Here is a 19056-nt window from a genome sequence, read left to right on the forward strand (position 1 = left end):
CTGTCTGCTGCCTTTGATACTGTGAACCATCAGATCCTCCTCTCCACCCTCTCCGAGCTGGGCATCTCCGGCGCGGCTCACTCTTGGATTGCGTCCTACCTGACCGGTCGCTCCTACCAAGTGGCGTGGCGAGAAGCTGTCTCCGCACCACGTGCTCTCACCACTGGTGTCCCCCAGGGCTCAGTTCTAGGCCCTCTCCTATTCTCGCTATACACCAAGTCACTTGGCTCTGTCATATCCTCACATGGCCTCTCCTATCATTGCTACGCTGACGACACACAACTAATCTTCTCCTTTCCCCCTTCTGATAACCAGGTGGCGAATCACATCTCTGCATGTCTGGCAGACATGTCAGTATGGATGACGGATCACCACCTCAAGCTGAACCTTGGCAAGACGGAGCTGCTCTTCCTCCCGGGGAAGGACTGCCTGTTCCATGATCTCGCCATCACGGTTGACAACTCCGTTGTGTCCTCCTCCCAGAGTGCGAAGAGCCGTGGCGTGACCCTGGACAACACCCTGTCGTTCTCCGCTAACATCAAGGCGGTGACCCGATCCTGTAGGTTCATGCTCTACAACATTCGGAGAGTACGACCCTGCCTTACACAGGAAGCGGCACAAGTCCTAATCCAGGCACTTGTCATCTCCCGTCTGGATTACTGCAACTCGCTGTTGGCTGGGCTCCCTGTCTGTGCCATTAAACCCCTACAACTCATCCAGAATGCCGCAGCCCGTCTGGTGTTCAACCTTCTCAAGTTCTCTCACGTCACCCCGCTCCTCCGCACACTCCACTGGCTTCCAGTTGAAGCTCGCATCTGCTACAAGACCATGGTGCTTGCCTACGGAGCTGTGAGGGGAACGGCACCTCCGTACCTTCAGGCTCTGATCAGTGGTTATCCCACTGGCTATAAGGTGGATGCACCTATTTGTAAGTCGCTCTGGATAAGAGCGTCTGCTAAATGACGTAAATGTAAATGTAAATGTAAGACCTGGCCCCAGAAATAAAGCATGAATGCTACAGTGAGGGAAGAAAGTATTTGATCCCCTGCTGATTTTGTATGTTTGCCCACTGACAAAGAAATGATCAGTCTATAATTTTAATGGTAGATTTATTTGAACAGTGAGAGACAGAATAACAACAACAAAATCCAGAAAAACGCATGTCAAATTTTTTAAATAAATTGAATAAAAATAAATAAATCCCTCCTGAGATGTGTGCAAACCTGGTGGCCAACTACAAGAAACGTCTGACCTCTGTGATTGCCAAAAAGGGTATTGCCACCAAGTACTAAGTCATGTTTTGCAGAGGGGTCAAATACTTATTTCCCTAATTAAAATGCATATCAATTAATAACATTTTTGACATGCGTTTTTCTGGATTTTTGTTGTTGTTATTCTGTCTCTCACTGTTCAAATAAACCTACCATTAAAATTATAGACTGATCATGTCTTTGTCAGTGGGCAAATGTACAAAATCAGCAGGGGATCAAATCCTTTTTTCCCTCACTGTAACTATGTCAGTGTTGTAAGTTTAATAAGCAATGGTGTGCTGAGGGTTAAGATGATTAAGTTCTTCCAAAAGTGTCGAAATATAGTGACTACACATTTATAGCACATTATTCTAAACATTTTGATGAAGTATCTTGTTCAGAATGGTATTAAACCTTCAATCATTGTAGTAAACTGATGTGCTTTACAGACTTCACAAACAGCGTTATATTGATAGTCTTCCTGCCAATGTTTGCTCCTATGGGGTTTAATGACTCTAAAAAGGTGTCAGAAGTGTAGAGAGGAGTAGGCAGGAGGCAGGAGGCAGTCGCAAGTTTAGAACTACTGAATTGATTAAAGCACCATAGCTTAAAGCAGGATGAAATCCACAGCACAAAATATAAAGTACTCAGGAAATAGTAGGAGAGATTCCTCTCAGGAAAACAAGCAAAATATACAATGACCGACAAAGACAAATGACAGAGGGAGTATATATACAGTGATAGAGTGGGGATTGGAACCAGGTGTGTGTAATGATGACGAGTCCGGGGTTGATGAGTGAAGGGCGTTTGCCAGCAGCAGGTTCGGCAGCAGCTAGAAGGCTGGCGACGCCGAACGCCTGAGATGGACAGGAGGGGGAGCCAAAGCGAAGGCTGGTGTGACAAAAGGGATTTTTTTCAATATAGATTTAATCTGAAAGAGAATGAGAGTTATGTTGGTGAATTCCCTGAGCCTCATTTTTAAGGTGTGAATACTATGATGGCTAAAGAAAAGATTGAGTTTACGGAGTCTGTTTCTGATGGGGTCTTTGTCATGAAAGATTAAATAAGAGCTTATTGTGTGAACGATGTAGTCATCTTGAGGGAAGCATGTATCAAGTATAGGCAGGAGTTTCTGGAGTGTCGGGGTGTCGACCCATTCCAATCTATTACAATAGCATCAGTCTGTATGAAAGTATTTTAAACCAAGTTCCCTACCAAAGACAATTACATGCATAGTCAGAAAACCTTCTCCAACAGCTCTATACAATGGCTTGAATATATGCCAGCTACTGGGAATGTGTTGCTACAACATGGTTTGAACCACAGTGAGATGAAATGTGGTGCATACTATAGAGATGGGTGGTCTGATGTCGGGGATAGGCCTACTGTCTATGAGAGGCCTACTGTCTATGAGTTGCTAGGTTGTCTTTGGCTCTAATATCAACCCTGTGATTCAGCTGGCTTGATGTACCAACAGCTTGATGTACCAACAGCTTTGATGTACCAACAGCTTGATGTACCAACAGCTTGATGTACCAACAGATTGATGTACCAACAGCTTTGATGTACCAACAGCTTGATGTACCAACAGCTTGATGTACCAACAGCTTTGATGTACCAACAGCTTGATGTACCAACAGCTTGATGTACCAACAGATTGATGTACCAACAGCTTGATGTACCAACAGCTTTGATGTACCAACAGCTTGATGTACCAACAGCTTGATGTACCAACAGATTGATGTACCAACAGCTTTGATGTACCAACAGCTTGATGTACCAACAGCTTGATGTACCAACAGCTTGATGTACCAACAGCTTTGATGTACCAACAGCTTGATGTACCAACAGCTTGATGTACCAACAGCTTTGATGTACCAACAGCTTGATGTACCAACAGCTTGATGTACCAACAGATTGATGTACCAACAGCTTTGATGTACCAACAGCTTGATGTACCAACAGCTTGATGTACCAACAGCTTTGATGTACCAACAGCTTGATGTACCAACAGCTTGATGTACCAACAGATTGATGTACCAACAGCTTTGATGTACCAACAGCTTGATGTACCAGCAGCTTTGATGTACCAACAGCTTTGATGTACCAAGAGATTGATGTACCAACAGCTTTGATGTACCAACAGTCTGATGTACCAACAGCTTTGATGTACCAACAATGGCTGACGAAATTTGAAGTTTAGAAAAAACATTACAATGTGCACGCAGTGTATATTTGGGAGTGTGAATGAATCACCTTAATATAAGCTGACAGTCCCCGAAATCGGGCACTAGAATTACTTTAAAAAATATGTATCTGTTTGCATGACTTCTTTTATTGATTTTCCACCGTTTTATAAGTCAGAAGAAAGCCATCCAGACCTTCCTAGGACTATGTCAAAACCCTCTTAGGCCTCACTCCCCCCTTTCTGAGATACCTACTGCAGCCCTCATCCTCCACAAACAACACCCGTTCTGCCAGTCACATTCTGTTAAAGGTCCCCAAAGCACACACATCCCTGGGTCACTCCTCTTCCAGTTCTCTGCAGCTAGCGACTGGAACGAGCTGCAAAAAACACTCAAACTGGACAATTTTATCTCCATCTCTTCATTCAAAGACTCAATCATGGACACTCTTACTGACAGTTGTGGCTGCTTCGCGTGATGTATTGTTGTCTGTGCCCAATAATGTTTGTACCATGTCTTGTGCTGCTACCATGTTGTGCTGCTGCCATGTTGTGATGCTACCATGTTGATGCTACCATGTTGTGTTGCTACCATTATTGTTTTCATGTTGTGATGCTACCATGTTGTTTTCATGTTGTGATGCTACCATGTTGTGTTGCTACCATTATTGTTTTCATGTTGGGATGCTACCATGTTGGGATGCTACCATGTTGTGATGCTACCATGTTGTGTTGCTACCATTATTGTTTTCATGTTGGGATGCTACCATGTTGTTGTCATGTTGTGATGCTACCATGTTGTGTTGCTACCATTATTGTTTTCATGTTGGGATGCTACCTTGCTGTGTTTTCATGTTGGGATGCTACCATGTTGGGATGCTACCATGTTGGGATGCTACCATGTTGGGATGCTACCTTGCTGTTTTCATGTTGGGATGCTACCTTGCTGTTTTCATGTTGGGATGCTACCTTGCTGTTTTCATGTTGGGATGCTACCTTGCTGTTTTCATGTTGGGATGCTACCATGTTGTTTTCATGTTGGGATGCTACCATGTTGTTTTCATGTTGGGATGCTACCTTGTTGGGATGCTACCATGTTGGGATGCTACCATGTTGGGATGCTACCATGTTGTTGTCATGTTGGGATGCTACCATGTTGGGATGCTACCATGTTGGGATGCTACCATGTTGGGATGCTACCTTGCTGTGTTGTCGTGTGTTGCTGCCATGCTATGTTGTTGTGTTAGGTCTCTCTTTATGTAGTGTTGTGGTGTCTCTCTCTCTTTATGTAGTGTTGTGGTGTCTCTCTCTCTTTATGTAGTGTTGTGGTGTCTCTCTTTATGTAGTGTTGTGGTGTCTCTCTTTATGTAGTGTTGTGGGGTCTCTCTCTCTTTATGTAGTGTTGTGGTGTCTCTCTCTCTTTATGTAGTGTTGTGGTGTCTCTCTCTCTTTATGTAGTGTTGTGGCGTCTCTCTTTATGTAGTGTTGTGGCACTCTCTTTATGTAGTGTTGTGGTGTCTCTCTTTATGTAGTGTTGTGGTGTCTCTCTCTCTTTATGTAGTGTTGTGGTGTCTCTCTCTCTTTATGTAGTGTTGTGGCGTCTCTCTTTATGTAGTGTTGTGGCGTCTCTCTTTATGTAGTGTTGTGGTGTCTCTCTTTATGTAGTGTTGTGGTGTCTCTCTTTATGTAGTGTTGTGGTGTCTCTCTTTATGTAGTGTTGTGGTGTCTCTCTTTATGTAGTGTTGAGGTGTCTCTCTTTATGTAGTGTTGTGGTGTCTCTCTTTATGTAGTGTTGTGGTGTCTCTCTTTATGTAGTGTTGTGGCGTCTCTCTTTATGTAGTGTTGTGGTGTCTCTCTTTATGTAGTGTTGTGGTGTCTCTCTTTATGTAGTGTTGTGGTGTCTCTCTTTATGTAGTGTTGTGGTGTCTCTCTTTATGTAGTGTTGTGGTGTCTCTCTCTCTTTATGTAGTGTTGTGGTGTCTCTCTTTATGTAGTGTTGTGGTGTCTCTCTTTATGTAGTGTTGTGGTGTCTCTCTTTATGTAGTGTTGTGGTGTCTCTCTTTATGTAGTGTTGTGGTGTCTCTCTCTCTTTATGTAGTGTTGTGGTGTCTCTCTTTATGTAGTGTTGTGGTGTCTCTCTCTCTTTATGTAGTGTTGTGGTGTCTCTCTCTATGTAGTGTTGTGGTGTCTCTCTCTCTTTATGTAGTGTTGTGGTGTCTCTCTCTATGTAGTGTTGTGGTGTCTCTCTCTATGTAGTGTTGTGGTGTCTCTCTTTATGTAGTGTTGTGGTGTCTCTCTCTCTTTATGTAGTGTTGTGGTGTCTCTCTCTATGTAGTGTTGTGGTGTCTCTCTTTATGTAGTGTTGTGGTGTCTCTCTTTATGTAGTGTTGTGGTGTCTCTCTTTATGTAGTGTTGTGGTGTCTCTCTTTATGTAGTGTTGTGGTGTCTCTCTTTATGTAGTGTTGTGGTGTCTCTCTTTATGTAGTGTTGTGGTGTCTCTCTTTATGTAGTGTTGTGGTGTCTCTCTTTATGTAGTGTTGTGGTGTCTCTCTTTATGTAGTGTTGTGGCGTCTCTCTTTATGTAGTGTTGTGGTGTCTCTCTCTCTTTATGTAGTGTTGTGGTGTCTCTCTTTATGTAGTGTTGTGGTGTCTCTCTTTATGTAGTGTTGTGGTGTCTCTCTCTTTATGTAGTGTTGTGGTGTCTCTCTCTCTTTATGTAGTGTTGTGGTGTCTCTCTCTCTTTATGTAGTGTTGTGGTGTCTCTCTTTATGTAGTGTTGTGGTGTCTCTCTTTATGTAGTGTTGTTGTGTTAGGTCTCTCTTTATGTAGTGTTGTGGTGTCTCTCTCTCTTTATGTAGTGTTGTGGTGTCTCTCTCTCTTTATGTAGTGTTGTGGTGTCTCTCTTTATGTAGTGTTGTCGTGTCTCTCTTTATGTAGTGTTGTGGTGTCTCTCTCTCTTTATGTAGTGTTGTGGTGTCTCTCTTTATGTAGTGTTGTGGTGTCTCTCTTTATGTAGTGTTGTGGTGTCTCTCTCTCTTTATGTAGTGTTGTGGTGTCTCTCTCTTTTATGTAGTGTTGTGGTGTCTCTCTCTCTTTATGTAGTGTTGTGGTGTCTCTCTTTATGTAGTGTTGTGGTGTCTCTCTCTCTTTATGTAGTGTTGTGGTGTCTCTCTCTCTTTATGTAGTGTTGTGGTGTCTCTCTTTATGTAGTGTTGTGGTGTCTCTCTCTCTTTATGTAGTGTTGTGGTGTCTCTTTATGTAGTGTTGTGGTGTCTCTTTATATAGTGTTGTGGTGTCTCTCTCTCTTTATGTAGTGTTGGGGTGTCTCTTTATGTAGTGTTGTGGCGTCTCTCTTTATGTAGTGTTGTGGTGTCTCTCTTTATGTAGTGTTGTGGTGTCTCTCTTTATGTAGTGTTGTGGCGTCTCTCTTTATGTAGTGTTGTGGTGTCTCTTTATGTAGTGTTGTGGCGTCTCTCTTTATGTAGTGTTGTGGTGTCTCTCTTTATGTAGTGTTGTGGTGTCTCTCTTTATGTAGTGTTGTGGCGTCTCTCTTTATGTAGTGTTGTGGTGTCTCTCTCTCTTTATGTAGTGTTGTGGTGTCTCTCTTTATGTAGTGTTGTGGCGTCTCTCTTTATGTAGTGTTGTGGTGTCTCTCTCTCTTTATGTAGTGTTGTGGTGTCTCTTTATGTAGTGTTGTGGCATCTCTCTTTATGTAGTGTTGTGGTGTCTCTCTTTATGTAGTGTTGTGGTGTCTCTCTTTATGTAGTGTTGTGGCGTCTCTCTTTATGTAGTGTTGTGGTGTCTCTCTCTCTTTATGTAGTGTTGTGGTGTCTCTCTTTATGTAGTGTTGTGGTGTCTCTCTCTCTTTATGTAGTGTTGTGGTGTCTCTCTTTATGTAGTGTTGTGGTGTCTCTCTCTCTTTATGTAGTGTTGTGGTGTCTCTCTCTCTTTATGTAGTGTTGTGGTGTCTCTCTTTATGTAGTGTTGTGGTGTCTCTCTCTCTTTATGTAGTGTTGTGGTGTCTCTCTTTATGTAGTGTTGTGGTGTCTCTCTCTCTTTATGTAGTGTTGTGGTGTCTCTCTCTCTTTATGTAGTGTTGTGGTGTCTCTCTCTCTTTATGTAGTGTTGTGGTGTCTCTATGTAGTGTTGTGGGGTCTCTCTTTATGTAGTGTTGTCGTGTCTCTCTTTATGTAGTGTTGTGGTGTCTCTCTTTATGTAGTGTTGTGGTGTCTCTCTCTCTTTATGTAGTGTTGTGGTGTCTCTTTATGTAGTGTTGTGGTGTCTCTCTTTATGTAGTGTGGTGGTGTCTCTCTCTCTTTATGTAGTGTTGTGGTGTCTCTCTTTATGTAGTGTTGTGGTGTCTCTCTCTCTTTATGTAGTGTTGTGGTGTCTCTCTCTCTTTATGTAGTGTTGTGGCGTCTCTCTCTATGTAGTGTTGTGGTGTCTCTCTTTATGTAGTGTTGTGGCATCTCTCTTTATGTAGTGTTGTGGTGTCTCTCTTTATGTAGTGTTGTGGTGTCTCTCTTTATGTAGTATTGTGGTGTCTCTCTTTATGTAGTGTTGTGGTGTCTCTCTTTATGTAGTGTTGTGGTGTCTCTCTTTATGTAGTGTTGTGGTGTCTCTCTTTATGTAGTGTTGTGGTGTCTCTCTTTATGTAGTGTTGTGGTGTCTCTCTTTATGTAGTGTTGTGGTGTCTCTCTCTCTTTATGTAGTGTTGTGGTGTCTCTTTATGTAGTGTTGTGGTGTCTCTCTTTATGTAGTGTTGTGGTGTCTCTCTCTCTTTATGTAGTGTTGTGGTGTCTCTCTCTCTTTATGTAGTGTTGTGGCGTCTCTCTTTATGTAGTGTTGTGGCGTCTCTCTTTATGTAGTGTTGTGGCGTCTCTCTTTATGTAGTGTTTTGGTGTCTCTCTTTATGTAGTGTTGTGGTGTCTCTCTTTATGTAGTGTTGTGTTGTCTCTCTCTTGTTGTGATGTGTGTTTGGTCCTGTATTTATATATATATATATATATATATATATATATAAAATGTAATCCCTGCACCCGTCCCCGCAGGAGGCCTTTTGCTTTTTGGTAGGCCGTCATTGTAAATAAGAATTTGTTCTTAACTGACTTGCCTAGTTAAATAAAAGGTTAAATAAAATAAATAAATCAAATGTCAACGTCCTCTGTCGAATAAACGTGTATTTGCCTCCCTCTGTTGGTCGGCTGCATCATTACATCCATTTATATCACTTCACAGCAAAGTTACGTCAAAGGGGCGGTCCTTAGAAAAACGTTTATCCAGCTTGACTGCTACACAGCACAAACATGGCAAAGCAATCACTGAATTTGTCTCGAGCAGGCGGATCTAAATAAATCACCCTAATAGCTCTACGATAAAGAATGCAACCTACACACTTCCTTAAACCTACAGTGCCTTGCAAAAGGATTCATCCCCCTTGGTATTTTCTTCCTATTTTGTTGCATTACAACCTGAATTTTATTTGGATTTCATGTAATGGACATACACAAAATAGTCCAAATTGATGAAGTGAAATGAAAAAAATTACTTGTTTCAAAAAATTCAAAAAAAATCAATAATGGAAAATTGGTGTGTGCATACAGTGGGGAAAAAAAGTATTTAGTCAGCCACCAATTGTGCAAGTCCTCCCACTTAAAAAGATGAGAGAGGCCTGTAATTTTCATCATAGGTACACTTCAACTATGACAGACAAATTGAGATTTTTTTTCTCCAGAAAATCACATTGTAGGATTTGTAATGAATTTATTTCCAAATTATGGTGGAAAATAAGTATTTGGTCACCTACAAACAAACAAGATTTCTGGCTCTCACAGACCTGTAATTTCTTCTTTAAGAGGCTCCTCTGTCCTCCACTCGTTACCTGTATTAATGGCACCTGTTTGAACTTGTTATCAGTATAAAAGACACCTGCCCACAACCTCAAACAGTCACACTCCGAACTCCACTATGGCCAAGACCAAAGAGCTGTCAAAGGACACCAGAAACAAAATTGTAGACCTGCACCAGGCTGGGAAGACTGAATCTGCAATAGGTAAGCAGCTTGGTTTGAAGAAATCAACTGTGGGAGCAATTGTTAGGAAATGGAAGACATTCAAGACCACTGATAATCTCCCTCGATCTGGGGCTCCACGCAAGATCTCACCCCATGGGGTCAAAATGATCACAAGAACGGTGAGCAAAAATCCCAGAACCACACGGGGGGACCTAGTGAATGACCTGCAGAGAGCTGGGACCAAAGTAACAAAGCCTACCATCAGTAACACACTACGCCGCCAGGGACTCAAATCCTGCAGTGCCAGACGTGTCCCCCTGCTTAAGCCAGTACATGTCCAGGCCCGTCTGAAGTTTGCTAGAGTGCATTTGGATGATCCAGAAGAGGATTGGGAGAATGTCATATGGTCAGATGAAACCAAAATAGAACTTTTGGGTAAAAACTCAACTCGTCGTGTTTGGAGGACAAAGAATGCTGAGTTGCATCCATAGAACACCATACCTACTGTGAAGCATGGGGGTGGAAACATCATGCTTTGGGGCTGTTTTTCTGCAAAGGGACCAGGACGACTGATCCGTGTAAAGGAAATAATGAATGGGGCCATGTATCGTGAGATTTTGAGTGAAAACCTCCTTCCATCAGCAAGGGTATTGAAGATGAAACGTGGCTGGGTCTTTCAGCATGACAATGATCCTAAACACAAAGCCCGGGCAACGAAGGAGTGGCTTCGTAAGAAGCATTTCAAGGTCCTGGAGTGGCCTAGCCAGTCTCCAGATCTCAACCCCATAGAAAATCTTTGAAGGGAGTTGAAAGTCCGTGTTGCCCAGCGACAGCCCCAAAATATCACTGCTCTAGAGGAGATCTGCATGGAGGAATGGGCCAAAATACCAGCAACAGTGTGTGAAAACCTTGTGAAGACTTACAGAAAACGTTTGACCTGTGTCATTGCCAACAAAGGGTATATAACAAAGTATTGAGAAACTTTTGTTATTGACCAAATACTTATTTTCCACCATAATTTGCAAATAAATTCATTAAAAATCCTACAATGTGATTTTCAGGATTTTTTTTTCTCATTTTGTCTGTCATAGTTAACGTGTACCTATGATGAAAATTACAGGCCTCATCTTTTTAAGTGGGAGAACTTGCACAATTGGTGGCTGACTAAATACTTTTTTTCCCCACTGTAGTTGTTTCCAATGTTATTTCACACTTAAGAGTACCTGTAATTATGCCAGCTAGCTACCTACCATTCAGCTGTTTTTCTAACCTCATTATCTGAAGTGTTAACGTTAGGTAGTTAGTAGCTACTGTAATCGAAATGTAGCTAGCTTGTTGCTACTTGGATAGCTAACTAAACAATAGCTGGAACGTCCTAGCTGTAATATTTGGAGACACTTTCTCTCCGTTGGGACAGACGCGAACTGGCTGAATCGATACAGTGGCTAGCTTTGCACTTAACTGGCTAACAGCAGCTACTAAGGGTAAATTATAATCTACATTTATTTTTGTTTTGTTTTTACATAACCAGAGTCGTTCAAGGGAATTCGGGACATGGGTGACTAGTTAACGTTAGCTTGGCTCTCTCTGTGTTTCGTGCCGTGGGAGGAGGGGTTGGTTAGTTGGCAGAGAGCAATGGCTAGCTAGTATGCTAACTATTCTAGCTAACTAACTGGCTGAATAAGTTGACGAAGTACTCACTCAAACAGTCAAAACTAACCCAAAACTTTACACAACGTTAGACACGGACACAAATGATCTGTTTGGCGTGTTAACACACTGGTGGTTTGTTGTAACCGAGTATTGGTGCTAAACCGTGTTATTGGAGGCTGGCATGCTAGTTGGCTATGGCGTCATAGGATTTGGTGCCCTGGACGGTTTTCACGGAAGAATATTGTACCAAGTTAGCTAGTTGAATAAACTAAGTTAGAGTCTATTCCTAGAAAACATTGAACCGCTGTAGTTTACAACAATTATAATTTCTAAAGTGGAAGTTGGGAGAGTTATATTTTAGTGTTTCAGTGAAACGTAAGTGAGGGAGGCCCCGCTCTCTCGCTTTCCCAGATGTTTAGTTCATTTCATTCCAATCTCCTTTGCATTATTGTAGCCTTTTCTGTAACCTGTCAACTATGTGTCTGTCTATCCCTGTTCTCTCCTCTCTGCACAGGCCATACAAACGCTTCACACCGCGTGGCTGCTGCCACTCTAATCTGGTGGTCCCTGCGTGCACGACCCACGTGGAGTTCCAGGTCTCCGGCAGCCTCTGGAACTGCCGTTCTGCGGCCAACAAGGCAGAGTTCATCTCAGCCTATGCTACCCTCCAGTCCCTCGACTTCTTGGCGCTGACGGAAACATGGATTACCACAGAAAACACTGCTACTCCTATTGCTCTTTCCTCGTCTGACCATGTGTTCTCGCATACCCGGAGAGCATCTGGTCAGCGTGGCAGTGGCACAGGAATCCTCATCTCTCCCAAGTGGACATTCTCTCTTTTTCCCCTGACCCATCTGTCTATCTCCTCATTTGAATTCCATGCTGTCACAGTCACTAGCTCATTCAAGCTTAACATCCTTGTCATTTATCGCCCTCCAGGTTCCCTTGGAGAGTTCATCAATGAGCTTGACGCCTTGATAAGTTCCTTTCCTGAGGATGGCTCACTCCTCACAGTTCTGGGTGACTTTAACCTCCCTACGTCTGCCTTTGACTCATTTCTCTCTGCCTCCTTCTTTCCACTCCTTTCCTCTTTTGACCTCACCCTCTCACCGTCCCCCCCTACTCACAAGGCAGGCAATACGCTTGACCTCATCTTTACTAGATGCTGTTCTTCTACTAATCTCACTGCAACTCCCCTCCAAGTCTCTGCCCACTACTTTGTATCCTTTTCTCTCTCGCTCTCCTCCAACACTACTCACTCTGCCCCTACTCAGATGGTAATGTGCCGTCGCAACCTTCGCTCTCTCTCTCCCACTACTCTCTCCTCTTCCATCCTATCATCTCTTCCCTCTACTAAATCCTTCTCCCTCCGATCTCCTGATTCTGCCTCCTCAACCCTCCTCTCCTCCCTTTCTGCATCCTTTGACTCTCTATGTCCCCTATCCTCCCGGCCAGCTCGGTCCTCCCCTCCTGCTCCGTCGCTTGACGATTCATTGCGAGCTCACAGAACAGGGCTCCGGGCAGCCGAGCGGAAATGGAGGAAAACTAGACTCCCTGCGGACCTGTCATCTTTCCACTCCCTCCTCTCTACATTCTCTTCCTCTGTTTCCGCTGCTAAAGCCACTTTCTACCACTCTAAATTTCAAGCCTCTGCCTATAACCCTAGGAAGCTCTTTGCCACCTTCTCCTCCCTGCTGAATCCTCCTCCTCCTCCCCCTCCCTCCTCCCTCTCTGTGGATGACTTCGTCAACCATTTTGAAAAGAAGGTTGATGACATCCGATCCTCGTTTATTAAGTCAAATGACACCGCTGGTCCTGCTCACACTGCCCTACCCTATGCTTTGACTTCTTTCTCCCCTCTCTCCAGATGATATCTTGCGACTTGTGACGGCTGGCCGCCCAACAACCTGCCCGCTTGACCCTATCCCCTCCTCTCTTCTCCAGACCATTTCCGGAGACCTTCTCCCTTACCTCACCTTGCTCATCAACTCATTCTTGTCCGCAGGCCATGTCCCTTCCGTCTTCAAGAGGGCGAGAGTTGCACCACTCCTCAAAAAACCTACACTCGATCCCTCCGATGTCAACAACTACAGAACAGTATCCCTTCTTTCTTTTCTCTCCAAAACTCTTGAGCGTGCCGTCTCTAGCCAACTCTCCTGCTATCTCTCTCAGAATGACCGTCTTGATCCAAACCAGTCAGGTTTCAAGACTGGTCATTCAACTGAGACTGCTCTTCTCTGTGTCACGGAGGCTCTCCGCACTGCTAAAGCTAACTCTCTTCTCTGCTCTTATCCTTCTAGACCTATCCGCTACCTTTGATACTGTGAACCATCAGATCCTCCTCTCCACCCTCTCCGAGTTGGGCATCTCCGGCGCAGCTCACTCTTGGATTGCGTCCTACCTGACAGGTCGCTCCTACCAGGTGGCGTGGCGAGAATCTGTCTCCGCACCACGTGCTCTCACCACTGGTGTCCCCCAGGGCTCAGTTCTAGGACCTATCCTATTCTCTCTATACACCAAGTCACTTGGCTCTGTCATATCCTCACATGGTCTCTCCTATCATTGCTACGCAGATGACACATAATTAATTTTCTCCTTTCCCCCTTCTGGCGAATCGCATCTCTGCATGTCTGGCAGACATATCAGTGTGGATGTCGGATCACCACCTCAAGCTGAACCTCGGCAAGACGGAGCTGCTCTTCCTCCCGGGGAAGGACTGCCCGCTCCATGATCTCGCCATCACGGTTGACAACTCCATTGTGTCCTCCTCCCAGTGTGCAAAGAACCTTGGCGTGACCCTGGACAACACCCTGTCGTTCTCCGCTAACATCAAAGCGGTGACCCGATCCTGCAGGTTCATGCTCTACAACATTTCCAGAGTACGACCCTACTTTACACAGAAAGCGGCACAAGTCCTAATCCAGGCACTTGTCATCTCCCGTCTGGATTACTGCAACTCGCTGTTGGCTGGGCTCCCTGCCTGTGCCATTAAACCCCTACAATTTATCCAGAACGCTGCAGCCCGTCTGGTGTTCAACCTTCCCAAGTTCTCTCATGTCACCCCGCTCCTCCGCACACTCCACTGGCTTCCAGTTGAGGCTCGCATCTACTACAAGACCATGGTGCTTGCCTACGGAGCTGTGAGGGGAACGGCACCTCCTTACCTTCAGGCTTTGACCAGACCCTACACCCAAACGAGGGCACTACGTTCATCCACCTATGGCCTGCTAGCTCCCCTACCTCTACGGAAGCACAGTTCCCGCTCAGCCCAGTCAAAATTATTCGCTGCTCTGGCACCCCAATGGTGGAACAAGCTCCCCCACGACCCCAGGACAGCGGAGTCACTGCCCACCTTCCGGAGACACTTGAAACCCTATCTCTTTAAGGAATACCTGGAATAGTATAAAGTAATCCTTCTTCCCCCACCCCCCATAAAAAAAAGGTGGTTGTCCCACTGGCTATCATAAGTTGAATGCACCAATTTGTAAGTCGCTCTGGATAAGAGCGTCTGCTAAATGATGTAAATGTAAAAATGTAAATGTAAAATCTTTGAAATTGTTGTATAGGAAATGTTGCGTTTATATTTTTGTTCAGTGCAGTATGCTTACTTACTATCTTGTTTTTCTTATTTACATTTCTTGTGTTTTTGTTCTAGCTTGTTATTTTTATTATTACGTTGATATTGATTACTGCATTGTTGGGTTTAGAGGAAAGGCATTTCACTATACTTGTGCCCCTTACAAAAATATACCATGGTAGTACAATGAAAAAATTACCATGTTTTTGTATTAGCAGCATGTAGTGAAACATGAAAGCATGGTAGCTGTTTACAATATATTATGATGGAGTGTGTCCCACCGTTTTTCGGGTAAAGTGACCAAAAGCATAGTAATTTATGGTAGTCACATAATGCAACATTAACTACTCGCTCTGCAATGGCAAAGAGTAGTAGGCCTAGTACCCTGTTAAACCCCTTTAGCTCATAGTGAAAAACCACAGGGTCTAGTAGTGTAGTGAACCCTGTTAAACCTTGGGACATGGATAGGGTACGGTGAGAAGAATGAAGGGAGTCTGAAACTTTAAAGATTTAAAATAGTTTATCTGGTGTCTCTCTCTTCAATACAGTTTTCAGTTGTCTCTCTCTCTCATTCAACTGACTTGGCTCCTATACAATTCTGAACAGACAACATACAAAAAAATAAGAATTTGTTAAAAGGTATAAATTATCATCTTATCTTGTAGATACATTTTCATCATGCAATTCTCAGCATATCCCTAAAAACAGCAAGTTACAATGTTTCCCTTTGTTTACACTCTGTGTGAACGATTTGGTCCTGTTGCCATAACTACGACAAGCTAGCTTGACTGGAGCTAACTTTAGCCGACATTATCTTCTATGCTAACGGCCACTTATATAAATTAATTAAATTATCAAAACATCACAGAAAAATAACAATAATATCATTACACTCCCCTTAACTTGGTGTTTCATATCCTATACTTTTTAACTCGCTCACCGTGATGATAACGTTTAAAATATGTCGTTTATCTGGTTCTTCTCTCTTCAGTTTTCAGATGGCGCTCTCATTCAACTGACTCGGCAGGCTAGCGCGAGAGCCAGTGAGAGCGCGTGAAGCAGCCACTAGAGCGAGCGGCTCCCTCTGCAGGCCGAAACAAGCACAACACCCCTTGACTAGAAATACTATAAATGATTAAAAAATGCCAAAGATTAGGCTACAATACTGTATCTCACATTCTCCCACATTTCAGGTTGGCAACATAGGGAACCCAAACATGAGCAGAAAACGGTACTAATACAGAAAGTATTAACCCTTTTTCATAGCAACTATTTCCCTTAAACTTTGATGTTACAGACAAACTAGGGCCAACAATAGTAGCCCGCCTCTGACTTGATCAGAACCTTGCCCATACTGGTTTATACATTCATCAATATAATACCAACCAACCTCTTTTGACCTTGGGGGGTTTATTTATTTAATGCATTATACCTCCATTGTACTATGGTAACGCACAATTAATCAAAGTACATGTACATATTACTTCAACTACCTCAACTAGCCGGTGCCCCCGCACATTGACTCTGCACCGGTACCCCCCCTGTATATATAGCCTCCCTACTGTTATTTTATTTTACTTCTGCTCTTTTTTTCTCAACACTTTTTTGTTTTATTCTACTTTTTTTATTAAAAATAAATGCACTGTTGGTTAAGGGCTGTAAGTAAGCATTTCACTGTAATGTCTGCACCTGTTGTATTCGGCGCATGTGGCCAATAAAATTTGATTTGATTTGAAAATGTTTGGTACCATTTATTATAATTGTGCATTACCATGGTAGAATGTAGAATGAAAGTTAAAATCATGGTATTTCCATGAATCACATCTATACCATGGTAAAAATGAGGCAATACCATGGTGTTATTTAGGTGAATGGCAGTACCTTCATACATTTTAGTCATTTAGCAGACGCTCTTATCCAGAGCAACTTACAGTTAGTGAGTGCATACATTATTTTATTTTTCATACTGGCCCCCCATGGGAATCGAACCCACAACCCTGGCATTGCAAACCCCATGCTCTATCAACTGAGCTACATCCCTGCCGGCCATTCCCTCCCCTACCCTGGACCAATTGTGCGCCACCCCATGGGTCTCCCGGTTGCGGCCGGCTACGACAGAGCCTGGATTCGAACCAGGATCTCTAGTGGCAGAGCCTTAGACCACTGCGCCACTCGGGAGACTTCAAAGCTAAAACCATCATGGCACATTTCCATGATTCAAACTATACCATGGTATACGTGAAAGTACCACATGTATCAGTGTTGCTTCCGACCCTCTCCTCAACCTGGGCTTGAACCAAGGACCCTCTTCACACATCGATACCAGTCACCTTCGAAGTATCGTTACCCATCGCTCCACAAAAGCCGCGGCCCTTGCAGAGCAAAGGGAAACAACTACTTCAAGGTCTCAGAGCGAGTGACGTCACCGCTTGAAACGGTACTAGCGAGCACCGCCATTTCACACCGGTTACACAAAGAAGTACAACGGTATGAATGAAAGTACCATAGTAGTACCATAGTACATTTTTTTTAAGGGGCATGTGACATTACAACTTGAAACTTAAGTCAGAAGTATTACATTTTAGTCATTTAGCAGACGCTTTTATCCAGAGCGATTTACAGTTAGTGAGTGCATACATTATTTTTAAATGTTTCATACCCCCGTGGGAATCGAACCCACAACCCTGGCGTTGCAAACCCCGAGCTACATCCCTTCTGGCCATTCCCTCCCCTTCCCTGGGCCAATTGTGCGCCGCCCCATGGGTCTCCCGGTCACGGCCGGCTACGACAGAGCCTGGATTCGAACCAGGATCTCTAGTGGCACAGCTAGCACTGAGATGCAGTGCCTTAGACCACTGCGCCATTCGGGAGGCTCAAAAAACATTAAGATTTAATCAAACCCCATAATTCAGGAGTATGTTGAAGATTTTAAGTGGGGACTATTGCTTCGCAAGCCCCACTAATAATTAAATTGATGTTTTGTACACAAAGGTGATGACTAAAGTGTTTTATTAGGAATTTTCAAATCTGACTTCTCTATGGAAATTGTATTTCTGAGCCGGGCTTCAGTTAAACTGCAGTACCAAAGCAAGACTGTAGGAGCAGTCGAAACCGTGCTTCTAGCCTGGAACCCTGGCACCTTGGTTTTCAAATACTTTGTGCAATATTAGCATCAGCTAGCTACATCAGCAACTGCGGCTCCCAGTGGTCTGGCTGGTTATCTCCTGTTTTATTCCATCCTTTTTTTTAAACTAAAATAATACATTTTATTTCAGCACAGTAAATCGTTTGCCAACCGTACAAACACGACCGCCATCTTTACATCAACATCAAGCCTCCCCTTCTCCTGTTCCGGTCCACCTTTGTGACATCACTTCCTCCACCAGGCCAACCCCTTGGTCAGGCTCCTATTCTACCCGTTTTGGGTGAGAGGCCATGGGGTAGAGCTGGACCTGTCCCCGGTCCTCGTCCGCTTCCCTTCACTGTTGGTCTGTTTTCATGCCATCTGCAATAATGATGGGTCGTTCGCGAACGAACAGCTCTTTTTGAACGGATCTTTTTGGTGAACGTCGGGAACCGAATCGCGTCTGTAAAAGAGCCGATCATTTGCCTCCCTGATTTGCACACTGCTGCTTTTTGAGCTCAAAACGTTTTTCTGTAGATAAATTACACAATCATTCCCTAAAGAGGGTGAATCCTCACTGCAGAAACAATTCATAGTCGGGATAGCGCGTTAATCTGGTCCACGCTGATTTGTTGAGTGCATAAAAAAACTTTTTTTGCAGGCCATCTAATAATATAGCCAGGTGCGCATTTCACGACTAAATGGTAGCCTACCTTTTGGGCTTTACATTGTGGAGATTTGCAATTTTTTCATGGTTCTAGGTCAATTTAAGCATTTTGAACTAAGAGCCGTTTGGGAGCCAAATGGGCCGGCTCACCGAAAAGACTCGGAATGCCCATCACTAATCTGCAATGGAGCGCTGGGTGCGGTTGGCAGGCTATGCACGCTGGGTGCGGTTGGCAGGCTATGCACGCTGGGTGCGGTTGGCAGGCTATGCGAGATTACGTGGGTTTCCCCGCAGGCAGTTTGTGGTCTCGTTCAATGTGACCAGTTTGCAGTGGGTAATGCTGCGCATCAGATTCAACTGCACTGTGGCTAATTCGAAAATGAGCAGTGTAGTTTGGGTTAATTTGTCCTCTGTAGCTCAGCTGGTAGAGCACGGCGCTTGTAACGCCAAGGTAGTGGGTTCGATCCCCGGGACCACCCATACACAAAAAATGTATGCACGTTTGACTGTAAGTCGCTTTGGATAAAAGCGTCTGCTAAATGGCATATTTTTATTATAATAAGAATCTAACAGCATAAGAATAACCG

The sequence above is a fragment of the Coregonus lavaretus genome (assembly GCF_964263955.1).
Source record: "Coregonus lavaretus genome assembly, contig: HAP1_SCAFFOLD_3216, whole genome shotgun sequence".
Taxonomy (NCBI): domain Eukaryota; kingdom Metazoa; phylum Chordata; class Actinopteri; order Salmoniformes; family Salmonidae; genus Coregonus; species Coregonus lavaretus.